Below are 16728 nucleotides of genomic sequence, written 5' to 3' on the forward strand. Positions count from 1 at the left end.
TAAGTCGCTTCAGTCGTGTCCGACTCTGTGCAACCCCATAGATGGCAGCCCACCAGGCTCCCCCATCCCTGGGACTCTCCAGGCAAGAACACTGGAGTGGGTTGCCATTTCCTTCTCCAATGCATGAAAGTGAAAAGTGAAAGTGAAGTTGCTCAGTCGTGTCTGACTCTTCGAGACCCCATGGACTGCAGCCTTCCAGGCTCCTCCGTCCATGGGATTTTCCAGATAACAGTACTGGAGTGGGTTGCCATTGCCTTCTCCAAAGATGTATGAATCATGTTTTAATTAAAAAAACAAACTGCAAACGGTATATAACTTGATTGGGGTGTTGGTTAAACTGACGTACCCAACAAAATTCATCAACCAGTTAATTTTTTTAAGATGCGCACATTTCACTCTATGTACATTTTGCCCGATTAAAAAATTGTTTTGATTGCCAACAGGCACATGAGAAGCATGTGAGCATGAAAAGATGCCCAATATCACTAATTATTAGAAAGATGCAAATCAAAACTACAATGAAGTATCATCTCACACCAGTCAGCATGGCCATCGTTATGAAGTCTACAAAAGACTTCCCTGGTGGTCCAGTGACAAGGACTCCTGGCTTCCAATGTGGCGGGCCCTGGTTCGATCCCTGGTCAGGGAACTAAATTCTGTAAGAGTTTTCATGCCACAACTAAAGACCCTACATGCTGCAGCTAAGACCCATTGTTGCTGCTGCTAAGTCGCTTCAGTCGTGTCCGACTCTGTGCAACCCCATAGACGGTGGCCCACCAGGCCCCCCGTCCCTGGGATTCTCCAGGCAAGAACACTGGAGTGGGTTGCCATTTCTTTCTCCAATGCATGAAAGTGAAAAGTGAAAGTGAAGTTGCTCAGTCGTGTTCAACTCTTAGCAACCCCATGGACTGCAGCCTACCAGGCTCCTCCGTCCATGGGATTTTTCCAGGCAAGAGTGCTGGAGTGGGGTGCCATTGCCTTCTCCGAAGACCCATTGTAGCCAACAAATAAAGAAAGACTGTGAACCAAAACTACTGAAGTCCATACACTCTAGAGCCCACATTCTACAACAGGAGAAGCCACCACAATGACAAGCTTGTGCACTGCAACTAGAGGGTAGCCCCACTTGCTGCGATTAGAGAAAGCTGCACACAGCAATGAAGACCCCAGGACAGGCAAAAAATAAAATAAAATAAAATAAACAAAATTATAGTTACCATATGATCCTGCAATCCCACTCCTGGGCATATACTAGAGAAAACTCTAACTCAACATAGACACTCACCCCAATGTTTGCACTATTTACAATAGCCAAGACATGGAAGCAACCTAAATGTCCATCGAAAGATGAATAGATAAAGGTGTGGTCCATAAATACACTGGAATGTTAGCCATAAAAAAGAATGAAATAATGCCATTTGCAGCAACGTGGATGGACCTAGAGAATATCATATTAAGTGAAGACAGAGAAAGACAAATATGATATAATATCACGTATATGTGAAACCCTTTTAAAAAAGTGATAGAAATGAACTTCTTCACAAAACAGAAACCAACTCACAGACATAGAAAACAAGCTTATGCTTACCACAAGGGAGGAGGGAGCTGGGGAGGGATAAATTAGGAGTTTGCGATTAAGATATAAACCCCTCTGTATATAAAATAGATAAATGACAAGGACCTAATACATAGCACAGGGAACTATATTAAATACCTTGTAATAACATATAATGGAAAGTAAACCAAATCACTTTTCTGTACACCTGAAATGAACGTAGTATTTTAAATTAAACTTCAACCTTAAAAAAAAAAAAGAAAGAAAATTTACAACAGATACTATCTGTTCAAGTCACCAGTAATGAGAATATGAATAGCATGTGTCTCTTGATATGATGTACTGAGAAGAACACAACTCCACTTCCAGGGTATTCCTGCAAAAAGTGCATAATCTGTATTTCATCATGAGGAAACATCAGACGAGTTTAAATTAAGAAGCATTTTACAAAATAACTGACTTGTACTTGTCAAAGCAACTCAACATAAAAGTCAGAGTCTGAATAACCATCCCAGTTTAAACAAGGTGAACAAGACATGACAATTAATTGTGAAAAACAGGGAGACAACTTAATGTTTACCATTATCTAAGAAAAATATGAAATTTTGTTATTAAGGATACTACTGGCTAATTGGTGATATCAAACTAAATCAGTAAATTACAATAATATTGTATTCCTGATTTTGATCATTGTATTAAGGGACAATATTAGTGGCAGTCCTTGTTTTTAGAAAATATACATTAAAGTATTTAGAAGTAAAGGGACATTGTATCTGCCAGGAGACTTCAGAAAAAGCAAGTGAGAGAAGATAAAGTAAATGTGGAAAAGAGAAATTCTTTGAATAGTCTTGCAGTTTTTCTGGAACTTGGAAATTAGCTCAGAATAAAACATTAAACAATATTTAAGCATATACAGTACCTAATTCCACTTTTAAAAATTGTATGTCAGTATATACCTAAATGAGAATCCTGACACGATTCTGGTAATACAAAACTGTTAATACTGGTTCCCTTCAAGACGGTAAAGTGTCCTGCCTACAATGTGGGAGACCCAGGTTTGATCCCTAAGTGGGGAAGATGCTCTGGAGAAGGAAATGGCAACCCACTCCAGTACTCTTGCCTGGAAAATCCCATGGATGGAGGAGCCTGGCAGGCTACAGTCCATGGGGTCGCAAACAGTCGGACATGACTGAGCAACTAAACTTTCTTTCTTTCTTTTCTTTTTCAGGTGTACTAGAACAGGGACTTTCCCTTTAAATGTATTTCTGTAATGTCATGCTTGAAGTGATTAAGATGTATATTACTTTTGTAAGTAGAAAACAAAAGAAAAATAAATAAAAATAAATAAACATAGCAGCATTATTTACAATTGAAAAAAAAATCCAAGTGCTCATCAATGGATGCATAGACAAATAAAATGTAGTATTACTCATATAATGAAATATTGCTGTTGTGGTTTAGTCACTCAGTCATGTCCGACTCTTTGCAACCCCATGGACTGTAGCCCACCAGGCTCCTCTGTCCGTGGGACTTCCCAGGCAAGGATACTGGAGTGGGTAATCATTTCCTAATCCAGGGGATCTTCCCCACCCAGGGATAGACCCTGCATAGCAGGTGAGTTTTTTACTGCTGAGCCACCAGAGAAGCCTAATAGTGGAATATTATGCAGGCTTTAAAATGAAGGAAAGCCTGCCACATGGTACAGCAAGGCTGAACTTTGAAGTCATTATGCTAAGTGAAATAAAAAGATAAACATTGTATGATTCCATTTATATGAAGTACCCAGCATCAAATTCATAGAAGCAGTAAGTAAAATGATGGTTTCCAGGAGCTTGGAGGAGGAGGGAATAAGGAGTTAGTATATAATGGATTAGCAGAGTTTCAGTTTTGTAAGACTTCTGAAGTGGCGATGATGGTTGTACAACGATGTGAATGTACTTAATGCCACTGAACTATTTAAAAAATGATTAATATGGCTGTAAATAGGAGAGAATTCTAGGCATACAGAGGTGTCGCAAGCACCAGGAAACTGTCTCCCCACCTAGACAACAAGGACACTAGGCGAGTCTGTCCGATGTAGCCATTTCGGAACTCTGGAATCTACTGAAGGCCAGCAACTTCCAGGGGGAAGCTTGAACCATAAAACTGCAGTTAATCTTGGTCACTTCCAGCTCTTAGCACAGTGGCAGCAAGTCCTCGGGACCCCCAGCCACAGGCAGGCAGCTGTGTGTTCCTGGAGCAATTTGCACACAGTTTGGGGGAGCCAGGGTGGGCAAAGGACACCGTCCTCCAAATAGTGAAGAATCTGTGCTCTGACTGCGGCTTCTGATCCCAGAGGTGCAGACAAAGAGATGGGTACCCCTATCGTAATCTCCCCACACTGTGTTTTGCAAGCCCCTCTCCTTCCAGGTGTGAGGCAGGGCAGGGAGGGAACAGAAAAGGGAGGGGGTCTTCAGGAGCTGAGCAGGCAGAATCCGGGCACCTGCAACAGCAGGGGTAAGAGTCGGGAGAGACAGAGTTGCCTGTGGCCAGGTGTGTGACGGACACGTCCTGTCCTCCCTTTCTGCAAATACTCTGGGGCACCCCTAACACTGCTGATTTCTGGGCTCCAAGGACACCCAGAGTTCCTGCTGCCCCTTCAGGTGGATGGTGGCTCAAGAGCTGGGAGCACCGCCAGGCAGGTGTTCTGAGATTTCTGTGTCCACCAACTAGCCCTCCTGCAACCTGGAACTCATCTGACTGACTGGCATGCAGGGTCCCAGGGCTCTTCCAGGCATGGGGATGTGAGTGGGAGAAGGCTGGCCCCACTAGACAGAAGTGGAGGAGGCTGCTGATCCCCATGCACCCAAGCCTACCGGCCCCCGCTCCGGGGCTCAAGCCCAGATGAGATGCTTCCTACATGGTGTCTCCAGTACAGCCCGTGCACAACAGAGCATCCCTGCGGGCCACGCTTCCATCCAGGTGCTCGGCTGGGCCATCTGTACCTGCCTGCCTCACCTCTGCTCTGAAGGAGGGACTGGGTCTCCTATACCTGGTTCCCTTGTAGGGAGAGCGTGGCTATCAGGTTCCGAGGTAAGGAGCACAGGTCTACAGGGACGTGAAAGAGAGGGTATCCACCCGACTCCAGGGTTTTCTGGATAATTCGGGCAGTGCAGGCTAGGGTTGGTCTAAGTTTTCAGATATGACACCATGCCCGGAAGGAGAGGGCCAATGAGGTGACAGGGAGGGCTGAGGCCATTTCCATAGCCTCTGACACAGAGGAAAACAGTGGCTCCATCTAGCGAGCTGTCCTGGGTCCTCATGTAACAGGAGGGAAGGGGACAGGGCACAACTTTCTGAAAGAATGACCTAGCCCAAGGACACAACATAAACCGATTAGAACCAAATGGGTCCAAGATGGCAGACACGTCGATTTTAATTAGACCTTGATCCTCAATCAAGGTTTTTCCAGCAATCACACATGGATGTGAGAGTTGGACTATAAAGAAAGCTAGCACCAAAAAATTGATGCTTTTGAACTGTGGTGTTGGAGAAGACACTTGAGAGGACCTTGGATAGCAAGGAGATCCAACCAGTCCATCCTAAAGGAAACCAGTCCTGAATATTCATTGGAAGGACAGATGCTGAAGCTGAAACTCCAATACTTTGGCCACCTGATGCGAAGAACTGACTCATTTGAAAAGACCCTGATGCTGGGAAAGATTGAAGGCAGGAGGAGAAGGGGACGACAGAGGATGAGATTGTCAGATGGCATCACCAACTCGATGGACATGAGTTTGAGCAAGCTCCGGGGGTTGGTGATGGGTAGGGAAGCCTGACAGGCTGCAGTCCATGGGGGTTGCAGAGAGATGGACGTGACTGAGTGACTGAACTGACTCGCCCTCTGCGATGGCCCACACTGTGTCTGTGGAGTGTGCTTCTCTCCAAATCTGAATTAAATCCACTTCATACCTATCACTTTATCTCTCACTGAATTCTTTCTGCAATGAGACATCAAGGATCTGAGCTTGATTAGGTCCTGAAACCAGGTACCGTGGGTTTTGGCTGGGTTTGAGTCCCAGCCACATGGGTTGAAGTCCCAAACTAAAGCCCACTCAGAGGACACATGGCAGACTCACCTGGCTCCACAGGACAAAGGAGGGAAAGCCCCCAGGAGCTGAGCAAACAGGCTCAGGGAGGCTAAAAACTGCCCCACCCCTGCCTGCTTCCAGCCTCCCCACCCGGGTCCCTTCACTGGTGGCCGTAGCAACCCTGCACCCTGCCTCTAAAGCAAGTCTCCCTCCTCCACACCAGCTGCTGTCAGCACACCAGGGGCTGTCGAGACCCTCCGCGGAAGACCCATACCCCAAAACTCCCGACACGCAGAGCTACTGCCTGCAGCCAGGCTGAGGCCCTGGGGAGAGAGGCCTAGAAGCTCCCACTCAAGCGGCCCGCTGCTGACTCAGGGGCCCCCCCCAACGGGGGCACCTCACCCCCGCCCCTCCTGTGTCTCTCCACTTCCTCCACAGTCAAGGGACATGCCCTGCAGCAAAGTCATCAGGAAAATGTGAGCAGAGCAATTCAGTGACTTTGTTTTTAGAAACAAAAGATCCCCAGCGAGGCCTCTGGGAGGTCCCTGCTCTGGGGACTCTGGCCCCATTTATGGCTTACTGTGGATCCTGTCCTTGCTTCAGAGAAACTCTGAGTTTCAATAATGGATGGATATTCCCATCTTTAGAGCAATTCCATTCAGCAGAGTCACCCATCTCCTCCCCCATCACTCAAACCAGAATCAGCCCTAGCTTTGGGCACCTTGATTCTCCCACATCACAGCATAGACATTCTGTGTGTGTGTGTGTGTGTGTGTGTGTGTGTGTGTGTGTGTGTGTGTATGTGTGTGTGTGTTAGTCACTCAGCTGTGTCGGACTCTGCGACTCCATGGACTGTAGCCCACCAGGCTCCTCTGTCCATGGAATTCTCCAGGCAGGAATACTGGAATGGGTAGCCATTTTCTTCTCCAGAAGCTCTTCCTGACCCAGGGGTCGAACCCAGGTCTCCTGCATTATAGGCAGATTCTTTACCATCTGAGCCATCAAGAAATTATTGGTCCTCTTCAAAAAGCCAACATACCCTCGGAGAAAATTTGCCCTCTAGTGGAACATGGAGGGGGAAGGCTCCTTGTTCTGAATTGGTGCTAAAATGCTCTGAGGTCTTATAGGAGTAACTGGGCAGTTCTGCTAATACTTAGCTGAAACTTAGCTGATGATGTCTACGTTCTGGAGAGTTTGCTACAAGTCAACCCACCAAGGGCTTCCCTAGTAGCTCAGTGCTAAAGACTCTGGCGGCCAACGCAAGAGACTGTTAGGTAGTTAGAATAGGAAACAGGAGTCCAGGATGGCTGTGGCTAAAAGACAAGGAAGTAAAAAGCCTGGAAAATAGAACAAAGGAAGATCCGAAGACAGGAGTGAGGACCTCAGGTAGAACAGACAGCACTCTTGGTTAGCCCAATTTACATAGGGCAGGCCCAGGGGGGAGGAAAAAACATATAAAAAGAGGAGCCAAAGGGCCGGGCCCCCCCCTCCTGGGGGACCCCTCTCTTCTCTCCGAGCGTCTTTGGGTCGGCATGCCCTCATGCCTCAAGGATGGATTTTCCTGCTATTTTCTAAATAAAATTGAGCTGTAACACGGACCTGTAACACCGATCTGTCTAAGAGCTATAACAAAGTCTTTCGGAGACCTGAGAGCTATAACATGGTCTGTCTGAGGGCTACGACACGCTGTGAGCTCTAACACTCATGGCTTCAAATTTTTGCTAAGACAAGACAGAACCGAGGAGAATACACTCGCCTGACATCCATAGGCAGAGGGGCCTGATGATGTCTAAGTTCTGGAGAGTTTGCTACAAGTCAACCCACTAAGGGCTTCCCTAGTGGCTCAGTGCTAAACAGTCTGCCGGCCAACTCAAGAGATGAGGGAGACTCAAGTTCGGTCTCTGGTCTGGGAAGATCCCACATGTTGTGGAGCAACTAAACCAGAGCGCCACAGCTACTGAACCTGTGTCCTAGAGCCCGGGAGTCACAAACACTGAGCCCAAGCACTCCAGAGCTTGTGCTGGATCCACAAGAGAAGCCACTTCCATGAGAAGCCCGCACTGCAACAAACAGCCCCCACTCGCAGCAACTAGAGGAAAGCCCAAGCAGCAACGAAGACCCAGCACAGGCCAAAACAGATACATTCAAAGTATTTTCAAAAGTCACCCATCGAGCAGCCCAGTCACTGTACCCAACCGCAGGGATCCCAGGACTCACAAGTGAAGAGTGTCACCAGAGCGGTGCAACCCACAGCCCTCTCAGAAGACGCCAGGGTGACAGCCAGAACTGGCAGATCACAAATGGGAGGATAGAAGGCTCAGAACCGCCTGTGAATGTGCTTACTCAAGCTGGTGATCCAATAAATCCATATTCAAACAATCCCACATCATTTGCATTTTGCCAGGGAAATGAACACTGTTTTCTAAAGGCACTCAATTGACAAGGGTCTGATGAAACGACCTGTTCTTGTGACCTCTCTGGAAACAATTTGGCAATATATACAAACAACTTTAAATACGTCTCCATCCCCTGAATCAGTAATTCCACTTTCAGAAGTGCAACTTTAGGAGGTACCCAAAAATGAAGACAGAGATTTATGCCAAGATGCTAATTAAGGTGGTAATTATAGTAGAATCATCTGTGCTTGATTACCATAAAAAATAAAATGAAACAAGCCCTTCTCCCCCATTAAAAATCCTTAACATTAGTGTCATGGAAGTATGATCATAACATAGTCTGCCCACCCAGAATCACTGCACGGAGTCACAGCTGGAAGGGCCTTTAGGGGCCAAGGTGAGGTGGGGACTTGACTAAGATCGCACAGCTCCTTGGGAACTGACCAGGACAGGACAGCCTGATCCTCCCTGGGAGGGGACTGCAATGGGTACTGGGCTTTCTTTGAGACAACTTTCTGGAATGTGATGGTGGCAATGGCTGGACTGGGCTTCTCAGGTGACTCAGTGGGTAAAGAATGCACCTGCAGTCCAGGAGACACCTGGCTCAATCCCTGGGTCAGGAAGGTCCCCTGGAGGAGGGCATGGCAACCCACTTCGGGATGCTCGTCTGGAGGATTCCCATGGACAGAGGAGCCTGGTGGGCTCCAGTCCATGGGGTCGCCGAGTAGGACACGACTGAGGAGACTGAGCATGTGTGCAATGGCTGGACTTCCTTGTAAACACACTAGAGACGAATGAATTTTATACCTTAAGGGAGTGAATGTAACAGTGTGTGAATTATACCGCAATTTTTTAGAAAAAGTCTTAGCCTTCTTCTTGGCTTCCAGGGTAGAGACCCAGCCTGGAGAATGTCAAGGACTGGTTTGGCCCCTTACGCTGGATATCGTCACCTTCCCCAGAGTTCCTTGGCTCCATCCTCTTCTCTCCCATCCCCACTGTATTTTAGCTACCAGAAATCAGCCCAGGCCCGGCCCTGGGTCACTGTCCTAGGCAGGTCATGCCGTCTCTGTCCAGATTTCCTCCAGCACCCCACTCTGGGCTTTCCTCACTTCTCCCAACCCAGCTTCCAGTTGTCCATCCCTCCCACGGCAGCCAGGGGGATCTCCAAAAATACACATCTTTGCATGCCACTGTATTGCTTAAACTCTACCAGTGGTTTCCCAAGAAGGTCAAATATTGACATTCAAACTCCTTAGCAGAGTTTACAAGAATACCCCACCCGGTCTGGCCTCCTTTTTCTCCATCCTCCTCCTCTCCCTTGCCCTTCCCGGGCCAGCCTTCTGGAGCCACTTGGATGCTACTCACTCTTTCTAACAGCCCAAGTGCCCCCTTCTCAAGGCAAGGCACCCCTAACAAGTACAATCAGCACTGGCGAACACCCCCACCCAAAACTGGTTGCTTTCTGCACTCAGCAAAAAAACATACTGGGTCCACTATGCACCAGGCACTGTTATGGGAAACAGTAGTGAACAAACAGACCACAGCTGCTGCCCTCATGGAGTTGACACCAGGAACCCCCCTCCTCCATATAAATGATCGCAATGCAAAAGTGCTCTGGTCGCCACTATGCAAAGAGACCTCTGAAAGTGTATTACTCCCGCTATCGTCAGCTGCTGCAAAATACAGAGGCTCCAAGCAAACACACAGATGACCAGCAGATCCTGGCTGCCCGGCTGGACAAGTGCCCGAGGATATGAAGCAGGACATCAGTCCAGCGCTCCTCAGAGCCAAAGGGCTCCCTGTCTTTCTGGCTTCACTCATGTCCCACCTAGGATCCAGATGGCCTCTTTACTCCTTCACCTCATCTCCCAGAATGTGACCTTTGCAAAGAATGAGCATTTCTGTAAAAAAAAAAATCAGTATTCTTGAGAATTCCCTGGTGGTCCAGTGATGAGGACTCCCTGCATACTTCCACATAAGGGGGAAAGGGTTTGATCCCTGGTTGGGGAACTAAGATTCTGCAAGCTGTGGCATGGTAAAAAAAAAATAAAATAAAAATCAGTATTCCTTATTTCTACAAAATAGTATTCAATGCAGCTGTTATTTCAAGCTTAGTCCAAGCAAGGGGGCCACACCCTGGGACTCCATGATCTGATCTGGCCCTCCATGATCTGATCTGGCCCTCCTCCAAGCCATACCCATCCCCCAGGGTCAGGAAGCGATGCAAAGGTTTAAGGGTCACAGTTTGGGTACCAGGATCCTAGCTGCCTCAAGGGGTAAGTATTTACTCAAAAGAAATGAAAATTTGTCAATACAAAAATAGTACATAATACATGGGTATTCACAACTTAGTCCAAAACTGGAAATCTTCCAATGGGTAAATAAATAAACTATGGTTTACCTATGAAATGGAATACTACTCAGCAGTAAAAAAAAAAAAAAAAGGAAACATTAATATACATACCGCAGCATAGAAAAATCTCAAATAATGAGGCAGAGTGGAAAAACCAAAAAAAGAATACTCACCATATTATTCCACGAGTTCTAAAATATGTGTGCACTCTTACAGTGATAGAAAGCAGATTAGTGTTGATGCAAAGGGTAACAGACATGTTCATTACCTTGACTGTGGTGATGGCTTCACTAGTGTATAAATGTCAAAACTCATCATTCAAACTGTACAGCTTAAAACCTGCCATTTACTGCACATCATTTATGTCTAAATAAAGCCACTTAAAAAAAAAAAAAAAAGCCCACACTACACTGAGGCAGCATTTCTTACCTACCAGGTTCATAACAATCCCCAAAATTTGACAGCACACTTGATTAGAAAGATTGTAGGAAAATGGGGGACTCTTAATTCCACTGCTAATGGAAATTCAAAATGGTCAGAGAAATCTGATAACATCCATTAAAATTACGGAGCCACCTGACCCAGGACCCAGCAGTTTACTTCTGAGAATTCATCGTGGAGATACACATGCATAATTGTATGTGCAAAGGAATGATGTAGGAGCAAGATTATACCCTGCAGCACTGTTGGTAACAGGCCCCCTTCTCCATAAAAGTGAATAAGCCAAGGGTCCACCTCTAGGGCTGACTAATAAACCTCCCCCACGTGGAATGCATGGTAGTTTAAAACCTAGAAGGTTCTCTATACACTGATGGAGAAATCTCTCCCAGGATATACTGTTAAGTGAAAAAGAACCAAGAAGCTAAACATGTGGATTATGACTTTGTATTTGAAAGTGTGTTACTTTCAAAATACAATACTGTCACTCAGTCTTGTCTGACTCTGTGCGACCCCATGGACCCCACAGGCCCATCAGGCTCCTCTGTCCATGGCATTCTCTAGGCAAGAATACTGGAGTGGGTTGCCATTTCCTTCTCCATTGTATTTAAAAAGCATAAAGAAGCATCAGAAATGTATCCAAGCAATTCATACACGTGGCTTCCTAAGCAGAGGCTGGGGAGGGGTTGGATGGGCAGGGTGTAAGGGAGACTTCTCATGTAAAACCTTTTATATTGTTTTGCCTTTGATACATGTAAATGTATTACCTGTTCAGAAAACAAAAACAACTTCGTTCTAAAGGTTGTTTTAAATATAAATATCTTTTAAATATAAATTCAGAATCCCTGGCCTTAATACTTCCTAGAAGTACGTTAGGATCCAATGGGCTAATAGCCATATAAATGCTATTGATAACACAGGTCCTCAAAGTCAGAAGCCCACCTGACTCACGATTACACTGAGTACCTCCTTAAAATGCAGATTCCTAGGTCCTACCCCAAACGAACCTAATCAGCATCCCTGGAGGTGGTGCCCCAGGACCCATAAATTTTTTAGGTTCCCCAGCAGATAGAACTGGTGCTAGAAGAGATGGCCCACTACTGTGAGATGGATGTGTACCCAGTACATATTGATTCAGCACCGGCTCTGTGCTAGGCTCTGCTCTAGGAGATGCACACAGAAGTACCACCCCTGTTTCCTTAGGGCAGATATTCCATTAGACACACAAACAAGGAGAGTATTAAATAGTGGGGCTTTCCAGGTGGCGCTTGTGGCAAAGAACCTGTTTACCAATGCAGGAAGTTCGTTCCCCAGATCAGGAAGATCCCCTGGAGAAGGAAACAGCAACCTGCTCCAGTATTCTTGCCTGCAGAATCCCACAGACAGAGGAGCCTAGTGGGCTACAGTCCATGGGATCGCACAGAATCAGGCATGACCGAAGCGACAGCATCCATGCACACATGGAAGACAGATAATTAAAATAAAGGACCTAGAGGGACTCGGCCTCTGGAGGAGGTAACATTCTAACTGAGATGGGATGAGGACAGGGTTCCCCCACTCCCCCGTCTTCAATGTGGAGTGCAGGTGGGGACCTTGTAGGCTGGGGGAATGGGCTGTGCAAGACCAGATGGAGCTAGCATCATGGGAGGTGATTGGGCCAGTGAACCTTGAAGGGGACACCTAGGATCTGATAGTTAGGGGTCTGGCAGCCAGTCATATGTATGTTTTCTACTGTGGGCACTGGAAAACCATGAGAGGGTCTTCCAGCAAAAAAAAAAAAAAAAGTCACATATTGTTTTTTAAAAAAGATAACTGGGGCTGCTGCGTGGGCAGTGATGAAAAGCGAGCAGGTCACAATGTCAAGGGGTTGTTGCAAAAACACAGAAGGCGTTGAAGGTGAACTGGAGGAAGGCAGAGGAGTGGATGGATACAGGACAGGTTTGGGAGGCGTAGGCCATGAGTCTCAGTCCTCACTGGGGTCTCGAAGGGATGGTCAGAAAGGAGATGCCCAGACTGTTTGAACACAAGTGCCTGGACCCCAGGAGCCTTTGACTGAGGTGGGAGAGACCACAAAAGAGGAGAAAGGATATATATAAGCTGTCCGTCAAGAATGACATGAAGTCAGTGCCCAAAAAAGAACCATTTAAAGCTGCCCCTGAAGCCCCTGAAAACAAGTCTCGTGAAGAGTGTGATGTGGACAGGGCTGCTGAGGTCTGGAGAACAGTTGCGTCGTGGCTCCCAGGAGCTGGCCTGGGTCTAAAATGAAAGGGTCTGATCCTAAATTTCCCCTCCAGAGAGTCAACCTGTGAGTTTCACAGTGTTGCTTGAGGCTGGCGCTCGCCTCCTACACAGAAATCAACAACCCTCCTTCCCTGCAGGTGACTTCTGGTTTGGTGAGACCTGCTGGGAGCTGGCTGGGGGACTGTCAAAGCAGCGACTGTCCCAGCAGGGCCAGAAGGAGGAGACAGAGCCAGGGCAGGAAGACAAGAAGTTAACCTCCATCTGCCTGGAAGAGAGAGAAGCAGATTGACCAGGTGAAGGCCTGATGCTCATCAGCTAAGTGGCTTAACTCTGAGAACATCAGGGTTCTCAACTAGAACATGGTGAGGATCTATGAGGAAACACACAAATGGTGGTGGTGGTTTAGTTGCTAAGTCATGTCCGACTCTCACGACCCAATGGACTGTTGCACACCAGGCTCCTCTGTCCAAGGGATTCTCCAGGCAGGAACACTGGAGGGGGTTGTCATTTCCTTCTTCAAGGCATCTCCTCAACCCAGCGAGGGAACCTGCATCTCCTGGACTGGCAGGCAGATCCTTTACCACTGAGCCACAAGGGAAATGGAAGGCACCTAATGCAGTGCCTGGCACATGGCAAACAATAGGCAACCAAAGCGTTCGGTTCAGCTCAGTCGCTCAGTCGAGTCCGACTCTTTGCGACCCCATGAACCGCAGCACGCCAGGCCTCCCTGTCCATCACCAACTCCTGGAGTCCACCCAAACCCATGTCCATTGAGCTGGTGATGCCATCCAGCCATCCCATCCTCTGTCATCCCCTTCTCCTCCTGACCTCAATCCTTCCCAGCATCAGGGTCTTTTCAAACGAGTCAGCTCTTCACATCAGGTGGCCAAAGTACTGGAGTTTCAGCTTTAGCATCAGTTCTTCCAATATACACCCAGGACTGATCTCCTTTAGGATGGACTGGTTGGATCTTCTTGCAGTCCAAGGGACTCTCAAGAGTCTTCTTCAAAACCACAGTTCAAAAGCATCAATTCTTTGGCACTCAGCTTTCTTTATAGTCCAACTCTCTCATCATACATGACCACAGGAAAAACCATAGCCCTGACTAGACAGACCTTTGTTGGCAAAGTAATGTCTCTGCCATATGCTGTCTAGGTTGGTCATAACTTTCCTTGCAGGGAGTAAGCGTCTTTTAATTTCATGGCTGCAATCACCATCTGCAGTGATTTTGGAGTCTAAAAAAATAAAGTCAGCCATTGTTTCCACTGTTTCCCCATCTATTTCTCATGAAGTGATGGGACCAGATGCCATGATCTTAGTTTTCTGAATGTTGAGCTTTAAGCCAACTGTTTCACTCTCCTCTTTCACTTTCATCAAGAGGCTCTTTAGTTCCTCTTCACTTTCTGCCATAAGGGTGGTGTCATCTACATATCTGAGGTGATTGAAATTTCTCCCGGCAATCTTGATTCCAGCTTGTGCTTCATCCAGTCCAGCGTTTTTCATGATGGACTCTGCATATAAGCTAAATAAGCAGGGTGACAATATACAGCCCTAACATACTCCTTTTCCTATTTGGAACCAGTCTGTTGTTCCATGTCCAGTTCTAACTGCTGCTTCCTGACCTGCATATAGGTCTCTCAAGAGGCAGGTCAGGTGATCTGGTATTTCTATCTCTTTCAGAAGTTTCCACAGTTTATCGTGATCCACACAGTCAAAGGCTTTGGCATAGTCAATAAAGCAGATATAGATGTTTTTCTGGAACTCTCTTGCTTTTTCCATGATCCAGCAGATGTTGGCAATTTGATCTCTGGTTCCTCTGCCTTTTCTAAAACCAGCTTGAACATCTGGAAGTTCATGGTTCATATATTGCTGAAGCCTGGTTTGGAGAATTTTAAGCGTTACTTTACTAGCATGTGAGATGAGTGCAATTGTGCAGTAGTTTGAGCATTCTTTGGCATTGTCTTTCTTTGGGATTGGAATGAAAACTGAGCTTTTCCAGTCCTGTGGCCACTGCTGAGTTTTCCAAATTTGCTGGCATATTGAGTGCAGCACTTTCACAGCATCATCTTTCAGGATTTGAAATAGCTCAACTAGAATTCCATCACCTCCACTAGCTTTGTTCATAGTGATACTTCCTAAGGCCCACTCGACTTCACATTCCAGGATGTCTGGCTCTAGGTCAGTGATTACACCATGGTGATTATCTGGGTCATGAAGATCTTTTTTGTATAGTTCTTCTGTGTATTCTTGCCACCTCTTCTTAATATCTTCTGCTTTTGTTAGGTCCCTACCATTTCTGTCCTTTACTGAGCCCATCTTCGCATGAAATGTTCCATTGGGATCTCTAATTTTCTTGAAGCGATCTCTAGTCTTTCCCATTCTATTGTTTTCCTCTATTTCTTTGCATTGATAGCTGAGGAAGGCTTTCTTATCTCTCCTTGCTGTTCTTTGGAACTCTGCACTCAAATGGATATATCTTTCCTTTTCTCCCTTGCTTTTTGCTTCCTTTCTTTTCACAGCTATTTGTAAGGCCTCCTCAGACAGCAATTTGGTTTTTTGCATTTCTTTTTCCTGGGGATGGTCTTGATCCCTGTCTCCTATACAGTGTCACATACCTCCATCCATATTTCATCAGGCACTCTATCTATCAGATCTAGTCCCTAAATCTATTTCTCACTTCCACTGTATAGTCATAAGGGATTTGATTTAGGTCATACCTGAATGGTCTAGTGGTTTTCCCTACTTTCTTCAATTTCAGTCTGAATTTGGCAATAAGGAGTTCATGATCTGAGCCACAGTCAGCTCCTGGTCTTGTTTTTGCTGACCGTATAGAGCTTCTCTATCTTTGGCTGCAAAGGATATAATCAGTCCAATTTCGGTGTCAACCATCTGGTGATGTCCATGTGTAGAGTCTTCTCTCGTGTTGTTGGAAGAGGGTGTTTGCTATGACCAGTGTGTTCTCTTGGCAAAACTCTCTTAGCCTTTGCCTTGCTTCATTCTGTACTCCAAGGCCAAATTTGCCTGTTACTCCAGGTGTTTCTTGACTTCCTACTCTTGTATTCCAGTCCCCTATAATGAAAAGGACACCTTTTTGGGGTGTTAGTTCTAGAAGGTCTTGTAGGTCTTCATAGAACTGTTCAACTTCAGCTTCTTCAGCGTTACTGGTCATGGCATAGACATGGATTACCGTGATATTGAATGGTTTGCCTTGGAAACGAACAGAGATCATTCTGTCATTTTTGACATTGCATCCAAGTATGGCATTTCGGACTCTTTTGTTGGATACTCTATTTCTTCTAAGGGATTCCTGCCCACAGTAGTAGATATAATGGTCATCTGAGTTAAATTCACTCATTCCAGTCCATCTTAGTTCACTGATTCCTAAAATGTTGATGTTCACTCTTGCCATCTCCTGTTTGACCACTTCCAATTTGCCTTGATTGATGGACCTAACATTCCAGGTTCCTATGCAATATTGCTCAAAGCGTGATGCCTAGCAAAACAGGGAAGTGACAACCAGCAGCATCCCTAGACACTTCTCTGGGGACTCAAGACCAGAACAATATAACAGAAGCACCAGAGAACATCCCAGGGAGCCATAACCATCACAGACCTTGGTGATTCAGCAATAAGAGTAGCAAAGTGCACCAAGATTAGAAACATGGACAGCAGATA

The 16728-nt window shown here is 46.2% G+C and overlaps 1 protein-coding gene across 7 annotated transcripts in view; it reads right to left on the minus strand.

Annotated features, from left to right (window-relative positions):
* The window catches only part of ATP6V1C2 (ATPase H+ transporting V1 subunit C2), a 60644-nt gene that overhangs the window by 33293 nt on the left and 10623 nt on the right, over positions 1–16728 (minus strand). The window lies entirely within an intron of this gene.

This window comes from Capra hircus, chromosome 11, assembly GCF_001704415.2.
Source record: "Capra hircus breed San Clemente chromosome 11, ASM170441v1, whole genome shotgun sequence".
NCBI lineage: Eukaryota > Metazoa > Chordata > Mammalia > Artiodactyla > Bovidae > Capra > Capra hircus.